We start from the raw sequence: 18,294 nt of genomic DNA on the forward strand, positions 1-18,294 counted from the left end.
CAGTGCAGCAGAAATAATGCCATGACAATGCACACTCTGAGACCACTGGGTTATATGACTTACAGTTATGGTTATTAGGTGGGACAAAGGAGTGGATATGTGTGTGCACATAAACACAGACACAGTATACATTTTATATGAATGAGAACAAGAAATGTGAACAGAGGGAATGCATGGCTGACAGTTCTCATTAACCAGCTTACTTTGTGAGACAAGATGTATTGAGACATGTTATGGATTGAAGTGGTATATATCTCTACTGGTCTGACTGGTTGCTCCCCGAGAGATGAGGAAGGTGGGAACGAGCAATGGTGGGGTGTGTCTTTCATGTTGTGACATAGATTACAGCCTTTATATCAAATGTCAATGATGCAGCAACACCACTGTTTGAAGTGTGCAAAGCAAACCTGTTGACAACAGGTCCATAGATGTCGTCAGCCAGTGGATGGGTGATATATATATACAGTATATATATATATATATATATATATATATATATATATATATATATATATATATATATATATCATGTGTGTGTGTGTGTGTATAAATATATATAATGTAATGCATATATAATGCATCATTAGTTAACCCTATTATATCTACATATAAACAGTATTTTGGTATTGTGATGGTATTAATCTGTTGATGCTTATTGCAGGTTTCCTTCACACAAGTCATTGGGAAATGAGTCCAAATGATGAATTTTGTCAGTTATCAATTTCAATACTTTGGCTAAATTCTGTGCTTGCTAGCTTTTAATAAATAAATGGCTTCTGTTTGGGAAATCTACCATTAAGGCCTGATTAATGAAGGTCTGCAGTGATGGTTCTCCCTCCAAGTGTCTATATTTGAAAATCATATTAGGATTGTAAATACTTTATTAATCCCAGCGGGAAATTGCAAAGTTTTAACAGTTTTTTTTTATAATAATAATAACAACAATAATTAATTAGAAGAAGATTATGTCTTGTTCTGGAGGGAGATGACTGCTGAAGGGACCTTTCTGTTTTGCATTGGATTTGACGAAGCCTAACACTGAGCACACTGTTGTTTCTTCACTGTGTTGTATAGAGGATGTGATTAACTGCCAATTATTGTCAGCAGCTTGCACAACATTCTTTTCTGGACAATCAGCTCCATAAGCTCCAGAGTAATTCCCAGCACAGTTTGTTCAGTCTCTTTAAGTCTCTGGTTCTGATGCTGCTACCTCAACAGATGGCTGCAAACAGACTTATAGAAGATATGGAACATCTTGGTGCAGACACTGAATGATCTTAGCTTCCTTTGGAAATAGAGTCTGCTCCATTTGTTCTTATAGATGCCTCTCTGTTGCATTTCCTGTCCAGACTGTTGTCCAGCTGAACTCTGAAGTACTTTTATTCCTCCACCACCTCTACTTATTACAGTGTTCCTCCTGACGTCAGCAATGATCTCTTAGTTTTGTTTGTATATAAGATGAAGTGACATCCCACAAAGGGACTGACCAGTTCTCTGTACTCAGCTTCTTCTCCATCACTGATATACCCCACAACTGCAGAGTCAGAGCATTTCTGTAGATGACAGGACTCAAGAGTTTTTATTGGAAGTCTAAGGTGTACAGTGTGAAGAGAAATGGTGAGAGTACAGTCCCTTGTGGTGCTCCTGTGCTGCTGACCACCATCTCAGTCACACAACCTAATTTTTCTAAACCTTTATCTATTTCTTCTTTTTTTCATCGATCTATATTTGTATTTATTTATATTTTTCAATGTCTTTGTGTCCCTCCTTACATCTGTGCTTTGACATAATTTTGTGTTGCAGGTCTACAGACAATCCTAATGATCTGATTACAATTGTCCCTGATGACATCATCAAGCGTGGGATCTCATACAGACAGGCTTGCACTTTTCCGAATTATGCCTAATGAATTCTATGAAGAACAAGTGGACTCCTGCGACATTGTGAAAAGAGCTCTGAAAGGTGGATGATGCTATTGGTGTCAAAGCAAATAACCCGAATACTCGAGTTAAACAAGTATCACTGCTTGTTATTTTCAATAAATTAACAAAACCATAAAAAACAAGTTTGTGCTTTCTTGTTGTGAAGTATGTTGTGACAGACAAATTGAATCTATTTTGAAATTAATTTAAGGCATAACAGAAAGTGGAAAACTTGAAAGGGCCTAAAATGTTTCTGTTGGCACTGCTTTTCATGACAGTCTAGAAATGTTCCATTATCAGCCTCACTATTTTACATCAGAATGCAGCCTTAAAGTTCTTCTATCTAACCCTGCACCAAGTAATTACTTTGTTACTGCTGGACCAAAGCAACACCATTTAGTCATGCCATCATGCGTGAGGATTTATAAATACGTAAAGACTTTTTATTTTAGATTGATATTTTTTATAATAGCTATTTTCTTTTGTACTTTCTCTAATCCTTTACATGTCTATGTTTGATGACAGGGTATACTTGTACCTCAGTGGAGCTACCGCTACGTTGAGTGAACACACTAATTGCTGAACTGAGCTCAGGGTATCATACTGCCATACTGTACCGTCCATTCAGCCAAGCAAGACAGAAACAGTGCTGTCTTGTCTGAATCAGGAAAAGTAGAAATAAGTCCAGTGACTTGGAAAAAGGGGGAAAAAAGAACTCTTGCAGGTACAGTATTGATACAGTCCATCAACAATGAGGTTTGAATTAGTTCCCTCTGAAATCACCAGCTGTACATTAACTGTTCACTATTAAACTCTCAAACCTCTCAGTGCAGAACAGAACTTTCATATTTTTTATTGTATTGAAAATCATGTGTATTACATTTACAAGTAAATGTAGCTATGTAGTTATAGTCGCAGTTTAATTCCATTTAGATTGATTATCGTTTAAACACTGTTGTAAGTGGGGACACTTTTATGGCCCTTTTCCCGATCGCTATAATGAATAAGTTTTCCGTTGGTCTCAACCTCCAGCTTTCCACCTATCACAGAATGAATGTCCGGCATCCATCAGCGCTGAGATCAAACTCCTCCGTGGCGAAATATCCTCTCTTCTGTTCTGGCATTCATCATTTATTGATGACTGTAATTGTTCCTGGCACCAGTGAACAGAGCAGCCCAGACATTGGATATTAAATCACGTTATCACCCTGAGCGAAGGCTACAGTTTCCCCAGCATCAGACGTCATGTGACAGTTTACTCACTGGCACTTTTCATTGTCTTTTATGAAGCAAGTTTAGCAATTCTCCCCTCTTAACATCATATTTGCAGTGGTGTTTCTGGAAATTACATTTCTTTTCTGATTGGATCTGATCTTCCCTCTTTGTGGCAGCTAGCATATGCATATGGAGGTGTACATCTGCTATACTAGGATAAGCAGGATATTAAATGTGTCATTTGCTCTCCACAGGCAGATGGTTAGAGCTCACTGTGTCTGCCCTGTCTTTAATTATTTTTGATACCAGTAAGTGGGCTGAAAATAAACAGAATCACCTGAATGATGAGTGGCTCAGCTACTGGTTTACTACAGATTTCAGTTTCAGATAGATTATCAGGATGGCCATACTGTCCCATGGCAGTATGGCTCCTTTGGCTTGTTACATCATAAATGACACTGCTTTTTGTGAGATGTCAGGTGCCAAAATGGGCAAATACTATACTCAATTTCTAGTTGATCCCTAAAATCCTCAAAAGACAAATATACATTAACTGTCTGATTGACCTGAGTCAATTATGACACCAAAATATTCAGCAAAAGGGAAATATGTGAGCAGGTGAGTAAAAATCAGGAAAGTTATGTCATCCAAATCATGTCATAGAGAGCCGCAACAGTTCTTCCCTGAGGACTGCAGCTGATGTCTGTTTAGTTGATTTAAGAGTTGTTATTAGACTTAGAGAGGTAAATTTGTTGTGTGTCATCAGACCCAACTTAGCTGGGTGGGAGGATTTCTAGCAAACGACTAAAATGACCAGGCAGATTTTAATTGGTAAATAGAGAAGGTTTCTAGACTCATGACATTTAAAGTATATGCTTTAAAATAAACTCAGTTGACAAAAGTTAAAAGTAAAAAAAAATGCAACCCAGAGATAAAAACAAAACTATATATTACTGAATGAAACTGAAAAAAGACTTTAAAAACCTATCCAACTGATGATGAATTCCCACTTTCTTTCCTTTCTCCTGATTGACTTCTATTTCTTTCCAATGTGTTTTCTAAAATTTGCTTTGAGATGACTTTAAATGGGTAGATACTAAGCCTCAGTATTAATGTATTTTTAACATGTATCACCAGCATCAGAAACTATCCTTTTTAAGCAAACAACAGACCCTTGTCGAGAGTAAGAGTTTTACTTTTTTTAATAAATAAATGATAGCTATCATTCACTCTGCTTCTTAACTTTAAAATCATTTTATGCCATAAATATTCTCTCATGAATTTCCAAGGGTTTTTATCTGTTCAAAAGGTTGAACAGGCAACTGAGAGGGCCTTTGAGGCTGAATCCCCATGTGAAAATGAAGTGATTTGAATATTAATGATGATGCCCCAGGATGTGTATTGGGGGCCAGAAGCTTGAAGTGCAAGGGGATCAAGATAAGCACTGTGACTGAGCTGAGAAGATGGGAGAAGATGAAAAAGAAGTACAAATGCCAGTGCAATCTGATAAAAACCTGATAAGAAATCAATTAGTGGCACCAAATATCAGCTTTGTTTATCTTAGTCATCTAAAGATCTATATTAACTTTAATATCCTCAAAGTGTGACGGTTTTCCAGAGGTGTGCTGCCAGTCTTCTTCGTGTGGACTTTTCATCTTCTCTGCTCACAGGAAATCTCTTACATCATATCCAAAAAGGGCAACATATCAGAAGGCTATGATGAAATCTTCTGACTGTATAAAAAATTAGGTTTGATGATATCTGTGTGATAGCAAGCGTGCGTTGGTTGGTGACTTAGTATTTTTCCTTTATTTAAAAAATGTTCATTAATTTTCAACAATGCTGAGGACTAATCAATCTGAGACCTGGCAACTAAAACATTTTAAATATGTATATAAAGCTTCATGTGTTCATGTGTTTAAATAAATCAAGTGAAGTTTGGATTTATAAGAGACCAAATTTTAGATTAATAATTCAATATTTGACCCATATCAAAGCAAATTAGGTTTAAAATGCTATTAAAGTATTTTTCTTTACTATTAAAAAAAAACGGAAAAAAACTTTTCCTGACACTTCCTGCTGATAACATAAAATTAACATTTCATTCAGAAATAGGAAAGTCAGTCTTGTAATCTCAACCAATAATCAGACGTAATAATTAAATGACTGACAGTCTGAGGCTGACAGAGATATCATGAGAGATACGTTCAGCACCATGGATCATATTTCACACCAAACACAGATGTTCAGTACACATGTTTTCATCATGATATTACCACTCAACAAATTTCTAAATCCAGTCAAAAATTAACCCTGGAGGAACACTCAGTAACTAACCTGTGCAGGTACTAAGTTCAGTTAGAGCTCAGCCAACCTGATCCTGTTTAACAACATATAACTTACTTCAGCTCTGTAAAACATAAAGGAAGCATCTGCAGCAGACAAAAAACTATCATACTAAAATGCTGTCAGTAAAAATGTAATTGGAGTTTACCATATTTAGTAAGGATGAGTCAGACAGTGTTTAATCCAGCTGCAAACAATGCCTCCAGAGGCAGAGGCCAAGGACGGACACACACATGGTTCAGAAAGCAGCCTATCGTTGCTGTCGGACACAAACCTCATTTGTCCAAAATTTGTGATTTTCATTTTTCTTCATAAATCAGTACTATTGGTCACCCTTTATGTCTGTAGTTTTACAAATATTTAACCAGACATATATAATGTAAAACACAATACTAAGTTTGATAACATTATGTCCATTATTACAAAAAACATACAGTTTTATTCCTTTTTTTGAAAAATAGTTTGGGACATAGGAGGTTTGCACGCGACAGCAACGCTGTGCTATCTTGGTAGGTCTTGTTACATTGCTGGAATCATCCAAGCTGCTAGAAGCAGTTGATTCTAGCAAAGTGACACCTGACGTTCCTTTCTTTGTGTTATTGTTGAACCATTTTCTTATGTCCAATTTCAAAAGGTATCAGACTACTACTACTTCACTAAAGCCAACCAAAGCTTTAACTTCGTACCAAATTTCAATATTATTTATAAATATTTCTACACATAGAATTCTGAATCATCTTTATTGTATTATAAGCAAATGCACGTTGACTAAATTTCCACACTCTCTTTAACTGACAGCTGAATGACTGTCTACCAGCTGAGCTGACATCTTCAGATTTGTCAGTTTTAAAGACAGAAATGATTCCACTCTCCTCAACTGTCAGGGACACAACATGACATTGTGAACAATACTGTACTGGCTGTAACAGATGAGAGCTGGCCTGATTCCTAATCAAGAACCGTGATGAGATGCTGCTCTGAGAAGGCTAATCTGATTCTCAAATGCTGCTCTCTTGTGTGATTGTTTGGCCAGATCAATTACACCATCTCTCCCATGCTGCCAGTGGTATGTGGGTTGGCTGAAAAGGAAAAGCAGACGTAAGCCAGCAGATGAATAGCAATGTGGTCTTTTAGGTTGTCGGAAACAGCAGTGGAGACCAAGGTTGTGGTGTTTGTGGAATAGGGTTACACATTATTGGGTCTTTGAGAAGTAAACAGAAGCTGAATAGGGGAGCCCTGTTATCATTGGTCCTATCGTCTAGGCTATTGTATCTGCACCAATGTGGTGAATGCATGGGGAAAAGAAGGAGTATGGAAACATTTGAGACATTATCTCTGAATGACAGTTGATACCACCCTGGGACAGAGGATGACATTAAAGGTTTTGGTGTATTGAAGTGGTGACAGACAAATGTGTGTGCAAAAGGTTTTTGTATCTTGAATGCTTTAGGCCATGTGATGACACCAGACCTAGGGCAATTTCTCTCTCTCTCTGTCTTACAGTCCATGCCAATGGTTGGTGGCTTGCTGAATATTTCATCAGGGTTGGTGGTGCTGGGTTCTCCTGGGCAGGTGCGATTTTGGTTCTCACCTCAGGTAACCTTAGGCTGCATGGTGAAATGGAAACAGAAATGCAAACATTTTCTCAATCAAGTAAAACAAACAAAAAAACAAAACAACTCATTTCGTACGCATTAATGTACAAACACAAAAAGGAGACAACAGACAGAGATGGATGGATGGATGGATGGATGGATGGATAGATGGATGGATGGATGGATGGATGTCTCTAAAGACAGCTGTGTGAGATGTCCTTATCGAAACATGACCTGTGCTGTGTGCAGTCTACAGCTCTGCCCCAGAGCCTCTACCTCTGGGGATGATGGTTTGGATCTGCAGCTGCTAGGGGAAGTTTTTTTTTTGTGGAAATATTTGAAAAGACGATGCTAAAACAAAGTAATGGGAGAATGCTGACTACATCATGCTCTCAACAAAAATCCCCACAAGGTTTGATTTACAGAAGGTGTGTGGCACTTGGACCACAGTGTGTTGTGTGGAAATAAAGTTAAATTGAGAAAGCGAAGGGGCTTTGACAACCACAAAAATCTTTCCTCTGAAACATTATTGTGGCAGAACAACAAAAAAAAAAAAAAAAAAAAAAAAGATCATAATATTTTATTTTAACATCCAAAATGTACCAGCTTGTATCATCTGAAACGCTGCAGGCCACAGGTTGTCAAAAGAATATTCATGATGTTTATGGACATGAGGCGATTCTCCTGGTGACAGACTTGACATATTGGTCCATCAATGCTTCCTTCTGGAGTCAGTAATGACAGACCAGGACAGGATTCATAAATCAGAAGCCAGTAGGGAGGGTGGCTGACACTGATGCACGCAAAGGCACTGAAAACACAGCAGAGGAAGAGCAAAAGACAAAGGACACGGTCAATGACTTTAGATGCAGAGAACACTGATAGGAAAGTTACTAACTTAGAATGTTGATGAGGGTATAAACCTTCATTCTTGGTGTGAAATATGGTTATATATCTGTGTTGCCTCACAAGAGTGTAAGTTGATTCTGGTGGGACAAAAGGGCCCAGAAAGAAGAAGACACACACCTAAAAAAAACAATGCTTTGGAAATTTTTCTATCGACCACTGTCACAGCTGTACTTCAAACAGATGACTAGAGCATTGGCTCTCCCTGAAAGAGGACACTCCTATCTAACATTAAATTTTGAGTTTAAATATGGGAGGTTTGAGTCTACTTTGAGGATGTCTCTGAGAAATACTCCTTAACATAGATCCTCCAGTAAAGCCTTTCTTTTGATTAGACTCATGAGATTCTAAGTACAATAAAAATTAGATTAGATAATTAGATGATGTGTCTCTAAAACTTTAATTGCCATTCATTGATGGTGAAGATTTGCAGATTGGAAACAATAAAGACAGACATCTTACTTTGCTATTAACCAACTTGCATGTTAATGTGTTAACCAAATAATATGTGCCAGTTTTAATAGATATATATAAATATTTAGGAAGCACAGAGAGCTCAGTCAAGATTTTTAATCAATTTAGTTGATTTGTTTATTTAGCTCATTTCTTTCTTTTTATTATACTTTATAGCTTTGCTTTATAATCACTTATTTTTGTTGTTCATCCTGTTTCGTTCTATTTGAAAGTTGATCATTGTGTTACATTTGCATCCTTGCTAATGATTAACAACAAATGAAATGTGTTCACAAATGTCTAAATCTGCTATTCCAAGATTCACAGGGATAAAGAAACAAAAACATTTGTCAAATTAAGCCAAACCTTTATGCAAATAGGAATCTGAGCTTCTGCCAAGCAGCAAGACTGTGTCTGCTTCCATTGGCTGAAGACAGTAGACCACGTATCCCAGTTTATTATTAGCAACTATTTTTGTAATCAAAACTACTCACACAAATTCTTTTCATTTCTCTGGCCCTTGCATTTAAGCCATTTTTGATTTATAAATTGCTCTTGAGAATATTTTGCCGGTATTTTTTGCTATTCACCATCTTTAAGCTATGTCTCTGTGTGAGACCAAAGAGCAGGACAAACTACTGCAGACCCGACATACAAAGAGTTACAGATGAATATCCCACAGATCAGACAGCATTGTGAGGACCTTTTCACCCGAACTTCACTTCTTATGGTTACCGCCGAACAGAACCAGGCGAGTGTGTCATCTTAGTCAATTGGAATATTTTAATGAGTGTAACATATAGTCTGTTGTGATATGTTATGTTGTTTAGTATTGCCCACTTGATGGCACACGGAACCAATGTTCTATTCTGTTAAGAGATTCCTGTACCGAAAACCGGAAGCGGATGTATATGTCTGTGAGCTGGAGGCAGAAAGCGTAAGAAAAAAATAAAGAGCAGTGATCGAGTCAAGATGGTTGTCATTATTGCACTAAGAGGCAAATTGACCAGAGAGTAAAAAGCAAAATGATACAATGAGGACCAATTCCCTCTCATAAACTTGCTATGAGTATGACTGATGTTACAAAAGATTTGGTGATAGTGAATTTTTTAATGATATAAGCTTTATAATTTTCCCTCCATAATTAAAAGGTGATGCCCTGAGTTATTATTATTATTATGTATTTAATGTGTTAATTCTACATTAGCTACATGTTCTACCATGATGCAGACAAGTTACTTTGCTTTAATGTCATCGTAAATATTAGTTGCATAAGCATGAAAAATGAGTTTGAATGTTTCCACCCCAACCCTGAAGAGAAGGTGGACTACAATGTATTAAAAGCCAGCCTTTAGTAGGCTACTGACTTTCAGGTCTGTGTTTTATTGAGCTAATAAATTCTGTTGTTCTTATGTCTCACCCTTGGAGAACTTACATTTGTAGATAACCTTTAGAAGTAGGTCTTAAAGCAAATCTCTACTGGTTGGATGATAGTTGGCTTTACTGTAAAATAATATATCTGTGAGCTAGACTTGTTGCTACTATAAGCCTGAAATGGAGTGAGTAGTCTAAAGAATGGATAGATGAACACATGGTGGAAAACGAGGAGGTCAGCTGCTCAGCGTCACACTGTGGACACATGGGACTTTTATTCAGTAGTTGGAGCAGGCTGCAGCAGATCACAAAGTTAGTGGTTCATTTTCTGACTCTTCCTGTCCATACATTTACATTTCCTTAAGTGACAGACCATATCTTGCAGTACGGGTCGTGCCTGCATGGGACTGTGAGTGTCAGCAAAAATTAGGCAAGTTCTTTGTCTGAGCCACTACACCAGTACGGTTTATTTAGTTTTTGAAGTGATTATGGTCAATGCCCAACTTTCTATTAGATTTCTGTTGCATTGTTACTCACCTGTTAAAGATGCTGGGAGTAGAAACAGACCTTGCACAGAATACACTGAGATATACATTAAAATAAATTACTTTACTCTTTGCAGTTTTACATAATGTAGTTTATTCTGATAACTGGATTATTCTCACTTTTAGGATTGGGTTGAAAACATCTGTATTTTTTTACTTTAATCTATTGTGCACATGTAAGTGCATCTTATTTTGCATATATGGTCGCAATCGTCTATTTGAATGTGGTTGTATTCATTGCTATCAGATAAAAGCAACCTAATGCCTCATGCTGAGCTAAAAAGGCTTTTAAATTACAGAATGTTGAGAGCATACTGTGTATGCCTCAAACACTAGAGCTGGATAGCAAGTTGGATATCTAATCCTCTACTATAGCCTGAATCCCACTGGTTATCACAGGCAATGAATGATGTCAGTGGACTCACAGGTTAGATCCGCCTTAACAGATTGGCCCTGGTTGCCAGGTAAACAATATTACCATTTTAAATCTACCCACAGGGTGGTTAGCAACTGTTTCCTGGCTGGATGACTAATTGAGGGAAGATGCAGTGCCAATTTAAATCTTCTTTTTCCATTAGGATCAAGGATGAGTTTCTAACAAGGATGAATTTAAAGCAGCTGGCTCTGATGGACATCTTCTGTACTGTCCCCCAGGTAGAATGTTATTTGTATTTATGTTTATGTGGTTACACAAAAATGAAAGAAAATTTAGATTTTTGTGTCTGAATATGCATCAGAAGAGGGAAATCAGGTTATGCTATGCAGAGGCGTAGAACATCTCTATCCCTCTTCAAATCACTGTGTCACTCTCCCACATAAAAAGAGCTGCATAAGATATTCATGTGTGCCAGTAACCTAGATTTTTAAATGTTTTATTTGACAGCTTGTCTCCTGTTGCTTAACAAGGCCAATGGGGCCTACTCTTATGATTTGATGTGTGGACTACGGCTGTGTATGTTTGCATTTGTATGCCTCCTTAAATTGCAATAAGTGTATGCATCATTATGCCTGTGAGCTTCACAATGATGTCAGCCATAAAAATGATTTCTTGTGCAATGCATGTAACATTTCAAACTAGGGCACTGACAGAGGCCTGCTGCCTGGCATAAAAACGCCTGTTTAAAAGTGAATGTGTATTGCAGATGTATAAGGCCACGATCAGATTGGCACTGAATGTGGCCAGGTATCCAAAAGGGAGCCAATCTACACCCCAGCTCTGCAGCATATTGCATTACGAGGGAACTGATACTGGTTAGGAGGAAAATCTTTGCAACTTAAGGGTAACTCATCAATATCTGAGTATCACTTACTTATCAGAGGATCTGCCAGAAGCTAACAGACACTTCTATGTCACTGGCATTATGTGAGTCTATATCAGGTTTAAATAAAAGGAGAAGACGTGATCAAGTGTGCAACATGCTGTTATTTAAATAAGACAACAGCTAACACTTCCCATTAACATGTAAACACTTAAAGTCCAAAATCCATGTATAAAGTTGCACAATATATGAATAAAACCCAATAAAATATTGAGATACATGTGTCAGGGGCTGCAAGTGGTAAATGTAGGATTGTTGACTTGCAAATATCTATCATGCAAGGTCATGATTATCCTCCTAATCTTCTGTTCTAATCTTGTCAGTTCTTCCCTTAATTTTTCTTTAGTATGTACAGCAATTACAACAGAAAAAGCAGAGTTTCTATGTATAATGTTTTTTTAATTCCTTATAGCACATACTGAGAAAGATTCTGAGTGGGTCTCTGTGAAAATCAATGGAAATGAATTTTGGCACTGGAGTGATGAGCTCAGTCTGCAGGATGCGTCTGCTTTTAACTTTGAATCTGTCTGACTGTCTGGCTCTTTGTGCTGTGGTCTGTGTGTATATAAGACAGAAATTAAACAAAGGAATATGGGTTTTCCAAAGTGAGCTACAATGAGAGGGATTGACAGAAGGTACTGAATATAAAATTCAAGTTTTACCAGTCTTCTTCAGCTGTTCAAATCTGCTGATGGGATGATTTAGAAATTTAAGAGCATTCATTTTCTAGTCCTATAAGACCTGGTTAAAGTGCTGAACATGCCACATGGCAGCAAAGTGTTGTAGGTCAAACTGTACTATTTAATTCTTTTAGACACAACTGACTGTTTTTTTTTTTCAAGACAGTCACATCAAGTTACTTCTTTAAGAAGATTTTTTTTTTACATTTGTTCAAAAACTGTGCTGCTCAAGTGAGAGCCCACATACTGTGGACTCTTAAGTATTGTTATGATGAGTTTCCATGGCAACAGAAGAGTTGTTTACAAGAGGGATCAACTGATATTGCTCTCCAAAACCAAGATATTCAGCGAAATACATTACACCCCAAAGGAATTGAAATGAAAGTGAAGAGGATGCAGGGCAGGAGCAATGCAGAGCGAAAAACAGTATAAATTCAAACCATATCTTTCAACCATTGTGATGGGTAATGTGAGATCACTAGCTAACAAAATGGATTGGCTTGAAGTGCTAACAAGATCTCAAAAAGAATACAGGGAATGCAGTGTTATTTGCTACACTGAGACATGGCTGCATGAGCACTTTCCCAACTCTAACGTGTCTGTACACTGCATTTTCTTACTGCGGTCTCACTTTATGAATAGACCGCAATAAGAAAATCAGCAGAAAGCTAAAGGGAAGTAGAACTGCAGTGCTTTTTTAACCACCATTGGTGCCATTCTGGACATGTATGGACTGTAAGGGCTGGGTTATACTTGCTGTGAATGCAAGCGTACACGTCAACATTCCGCTACATTTGTGTATTTACTTGCTACAACGACAGAAGCAGAGTGTGGCAAAAACCCCAAGGTCAATCTACTGGTCGCATTGTATTTCTTGGTCATCAACCCTCCAAAACGCTTCCAGTTTTTTGCTAACTGTTGAGGCATGAGTGTTTATCACTGTGCCTTGGAAAAATCATACAGATGCCGGTAGCTGTGAACAAAGTCAGAGAGACAGTCTTTAAAACTATCCACCATTGTGTTTACTTTGGACCTGTCATGTTCATGCTCTTTCTTGCATGAGTGCCACTAGTGTTCAAGTTAATATTGAAACTCACGCATGCAACACATTACCTAGCACAGGGGTGCCCAAATCCAGTCCTCGAGATCTACCATCCTGCAACTTTTAGATGCAACCCTTCTCCAACACACCTGAATCAAATGACTGGCTCGTTACCAGGCCTCTGCAGAGCTGAATGACATGCAGATGACCTCTGATTCAAGCGTGTTGGAGAAGGGTTGCATCTAAAAGTTGCAGGATGGTAGATCTCGAGGACCGAACTTGGGCACCCCTGACCTAGCATCAACCCAAGTGACCTACATGCCAAACAAATGATAGGAATGAGTGGCAGCCATGACATGTATGCGGACGAATTTGCTAACAGCAAGTATATCCCTGCTCTTAAGGCTGATTTTTTTCTCCCTTACATACGTAATAGGTACGTCTGTTTCAAACGCTGTTATACGTCTCCAATCTTTATACTTTGATGTGTCTTTTATGTTCCATAAAGTCAATTCATCTACTAGTGGGCAGAGTTGAGTTCAGAGTTCACTCCCACGTTCCGACCTCAGTTTCGAACACTGGTTGGTGGCAATAATGCACTGCTAAAAAGTTGCTTGCAACTGCCCAACACACTCACACACAATTCTTTAAAAGCTCTCACCATCTCTATAGTTGTTGTCTTCATCCTCTTCTTCCTCCTCCTGATCCTCTTCTTCTTCTCTTGTAGTTCCTTTTGCTTGTTGCATGTCAGCCATACACCGCAACACTGACCCAGCAGTTTCCGGTGGTATTGCTCTGTTTGTTCAAGCTACGGATCTGCAAGGCCCTTGAAAAGGTACCAACTACACACGTAAATAACGCAGGAGGTTTACGAAAGTGTCCGTCCATCTGCATATCCGTCTTCTGCATCGAGCATGAATGGGCTTTAAAGGAGAAGATCTGTACAAGGGACACTGAACTGTTAGCCATGAGCTTTTGTCCATATTACCCAGAGAGTTTACCTGTGTTATTCTGCTAGTGGTTTATACCTGGTACTGCTGCAGACACAGCCTGCAACCTCATAAGCTCCATTGTTGCTACGCTATAAACCTAGCATTTTAACATATTCATTGTGATCTCTGGAGACTTCAATAATGTCTCCCTCTCTGCAACATTACCAATGTTCCAACAATTTGTCAGCTGATCCACCAAAGAAAATAATATGTTGAACTTATTTTATACAAATGTTAAAAATTCATACAGCTCCTCTCCCCTACACCCTTTATGAATATCAGACCATAATCAGTTCACACACACAACCTGTGTGTGAACAGCATCATTCCAACAAGAACAGTGACGTGCTTCCTCTCATTGTTCTTGCAAACCCTGGATCACCAGTGACCTGAACAAACTCCCTGGAGACAGGGAGTTATTGAAGACAACACAAAAACCATTTAAAGCTCAGTGATGGACTTTAACACAACCTCATCTCCATCCACATCAGAACACACTGAGATCTCCTCTGCCTCCACCTCTAGCCTGTCTGTCACTTGCAGTCAGGTGAAGAAACAAGTGGAGAAACTGAACTGGAACAAGGGTGCAGGTCCAGATGGAGTCAGCCCCAGGGTTATGAATTATGTTGGATTCTTCAGAACCTTTTCAACACCATCAATCCAAATTCAGAAGAGTTCCTGTGCTGTGGAAAAAAATCCTGCATTCTTCTTCAGTACATAAATAAAATCCTAATCATCTGAATCAAAAGACTACAGACCAGTTGCCCCAACATCTAACTTCCTGAGTGTCCTTCAGAGACTATTGGCTCACTTCAATAAGCAAGTGAACACCTTTCACAACCCATTACAGTTTTCTTATCGTAAATGGCTTGGGGTTGAAGACATCATTAACTACATGCTTCAGAAAGCCCGCTTTCATCTGGACAAATCAGGCACCACTTTGAGGATCATGTTCTTATTCCTCAAGTACTTGGTAATACAGTTTAGCCTGCTCTTTTATGTGAGAAGCTCTATAAATTCCAGGTGGACACCTTCACAACCACCCTGATTTATGACTACCTAACAAGACTTGTGAGACTGAAAGATTGTGTGTCTGAGATGATGGTCAGTAGCACAGGAACACCACAAGGAACAATACTCTCACCCTTTCTCTCCACACAGTACACCTCAGATTTCCAGTCCAAATACTCTAACTCTGCTGTTGTGGGATGTATCAATGATGGACAAGAAGCTGAGTACAGAGAACTGGTCAGGCAGTTTGTGAGATGGTGTGGAAACAATCACCTCATCTTGTACACAAACAAAACAAAAGAGATGATTGTTGACTTCTGGAGGAACAGGAATAAACAAAATGCTGTCTACATTCTTGGAAAAGTGGAGGTGGTGAATGAATACAAATACCCCAGTTCAGGCAACAGACTAGACTGGAAATACAACTTGCTTTAAAATATATTTTTTTAGCAAAGCACAAGAGTAATTTTATTTTTATATTTGAAATGTGTGTTAACAAGGTGTAAAAGAAAAAAACAATCTATTCAAGAAGAATCAACTTATTATCCAGAAAAGTTTGCCTTCCTGTGTCTGAATACCTGCTACCCTGCTCATTGTTTACAACAGTTCAATGGTAATTCCACTTAATTCATTCTTGTATGTGGATTCTTCCTTGATTTCCCTGGTGATTTCATGTTAATGTGCCATTTCTTTTTCGTTCTTGCCATCAGTAGTAAAATAATTAATTTGTCTGTGAAAGTGTCCTAATTTTCTAATGCTCAGTTAAGGAATTATTGGGTTACATTTGGTTAGAGATACAGCATATCATGGCTTACATTAAAATAAATTCTCTCACACTGCCAATGTCAAAATAACAATGTCAGTTGGAAAAAAGCACAACTTCCTGCATGTAAGTAGTATTGTCAGAATTAACATACTGTCCCATACTGTTTTATTCAACATTGTTCCCTCTGTTTGCTCTAGCTCTCATTGCCTCTTCATATTTATTTCTTTTCCCAACCTTGTTCTTTGTAGAAGACTTCTCTTGCACACTTTCTCAACTCCCCTGTATGCAAAATTACACAAATTTTTTAACTGATGGTGAGTCATTGATGACCCAGAAAAAATCAACCCATTTAGAGCAGATCAGTACTAAAGTGCTGAGCAAGTACTAGTAGAAAATGTGATGACGGCATGAAAAAAAAAGAATGTTTCTGTTTTGAAGGCAACAATTTTGGTAGAAAAAAATAATAACAGAATAAATATATCTATTTCAAGTAGTTACATCAGTGTTGTGACAATGCTTTTCTAAAGAGTCATCCAGCAGTGCATCTCATGTTATGTAAAGTTGCACAGCCAGAGACAAATAAGTGCTAATGTGGAAATAGAAAACATCTTCTGGTGGAATGTGCCACAGCACTTCCACCCCCTGTGTGACATTAATACACATTTACTCAGCAAGACACCCGTGAAGTTTTGTGACTGACTGTTGCTCAGTTCGAAAATTTTTCTGTTGACAAAATTGTCCACAGACACCCAAATTATACATTCAGTGAGATGCACTATCATACACACATAAACAAATGTCACACATTGCATTCAGTTTTACTAGTAGAAAATAGAATCCAACTGACAGTCATACAAGCTGTGGGGGGGAAAGAAAAGAAAAAAAATCTGCTAACATTGAGGCCAGCACTTGTTTTACTAATTAGAAAATATGTTTCAGCTATTTTTCTTGATAAATTATTAAGGATGAGTGTGGAGTTCATATTGGCTGTCAACCAATGAACTCTTCCTTTAACTTTTTCCACATTATGTGAATGTTATCCAGCATTTTAGTTTCTCTTTTCAAACTGGAAACATACCATGAACAGAAGCACTACTGACAACATCGTCATTTCCAGTTTCTAGGCGATGAAGCTGCTCTGCTGTGGTGAGCAAAAACACTGACTATGTGCTTCTGTTACAATAGATTAGTAATGACAAGTGGGGTGACTGAGGAGAGTTAAACTGCTGTGTTAGGGTAACCAATAACAGGTAACCAAACTCAGACTCAATGTTTAGAAGACAGAGTTTGGACTGTAAAAATGTGAATAAATGATTTTTCTTTACAAAAACAGAAAGAAAACAAACAACCCCCCACGCCCAAAATACATTTTTATTAGAAAATACATTCAAGTAGAACGTCTTTAACTAAACTTAACTAAAGCTAAAACAAATAAAAAATAAAATGAACACTTTTACTACCGTTTAAAGAGTTTTAAAGCAATGAAAGTGGCCAATTTAGGCAAACAAGGGCTAAAGTAAACATGGAAAGTTAGAAAACATAACTTGTCTACCACAGAAAAATCCAGTTCTGTGTTCAGTTCTCAGGAAATGTCAAGCTACCAAAAAAATTGTTCACCTAAACATACTGAAAATCCTCTACATGTACAATACCTGCAATACAAACGGCGACTTTTAGTCCCATAAGAAGACCTGATTAAAACGCTGTAAACATTGTGTGTACAAATGAAATTAGAATGCTGATATTAGTGGAGGTAAGTGAGCTACTGATTAGATGTGAAAATTGTAGATCTTAGTTATACGTTTTATTTGACCAAAATAACGTCCTTTAATTGCCAGTGGTTTAAAAATGGCTGATCCAAGCAATATCTATATTGCTGCTAAGAGAGGCCCCAGACAAAGTCAATTTTATCCTGATTTATCAGTCTAAAAGAAACTAATTTAGCGTCAAAATGTTTGGAAAACATGTAACTTTAGTAAAAATAATTTTCAGCATTTTGTTAAGGAAATGAGGCTACATAAATGGCCAGAATCTGTTTTTATCTTTACTCCTTCCACTGGACTAAGTGAGTCTGGGGCCTAGAAATAGTCTTCTGTTGTCGTAGATAAGAAAAGAAGTTAATTGTTAT

Source organism: Melanotaenia boesemani, chromosome 13, assembly GCF_017639745.1.
Source record: "Melanotaenia boesemani isolate fMelBoe1 chromosome 13, fMelBoe1.pri, whole genome shotgun sequence".
Taxonomy (NCBI): Eukaryota; Metazoa; Chordata; class Actinopteri; order Atheriniformes; family Melanotaeniidae; genus Melanotaenia; species Melanotaenia boesemani.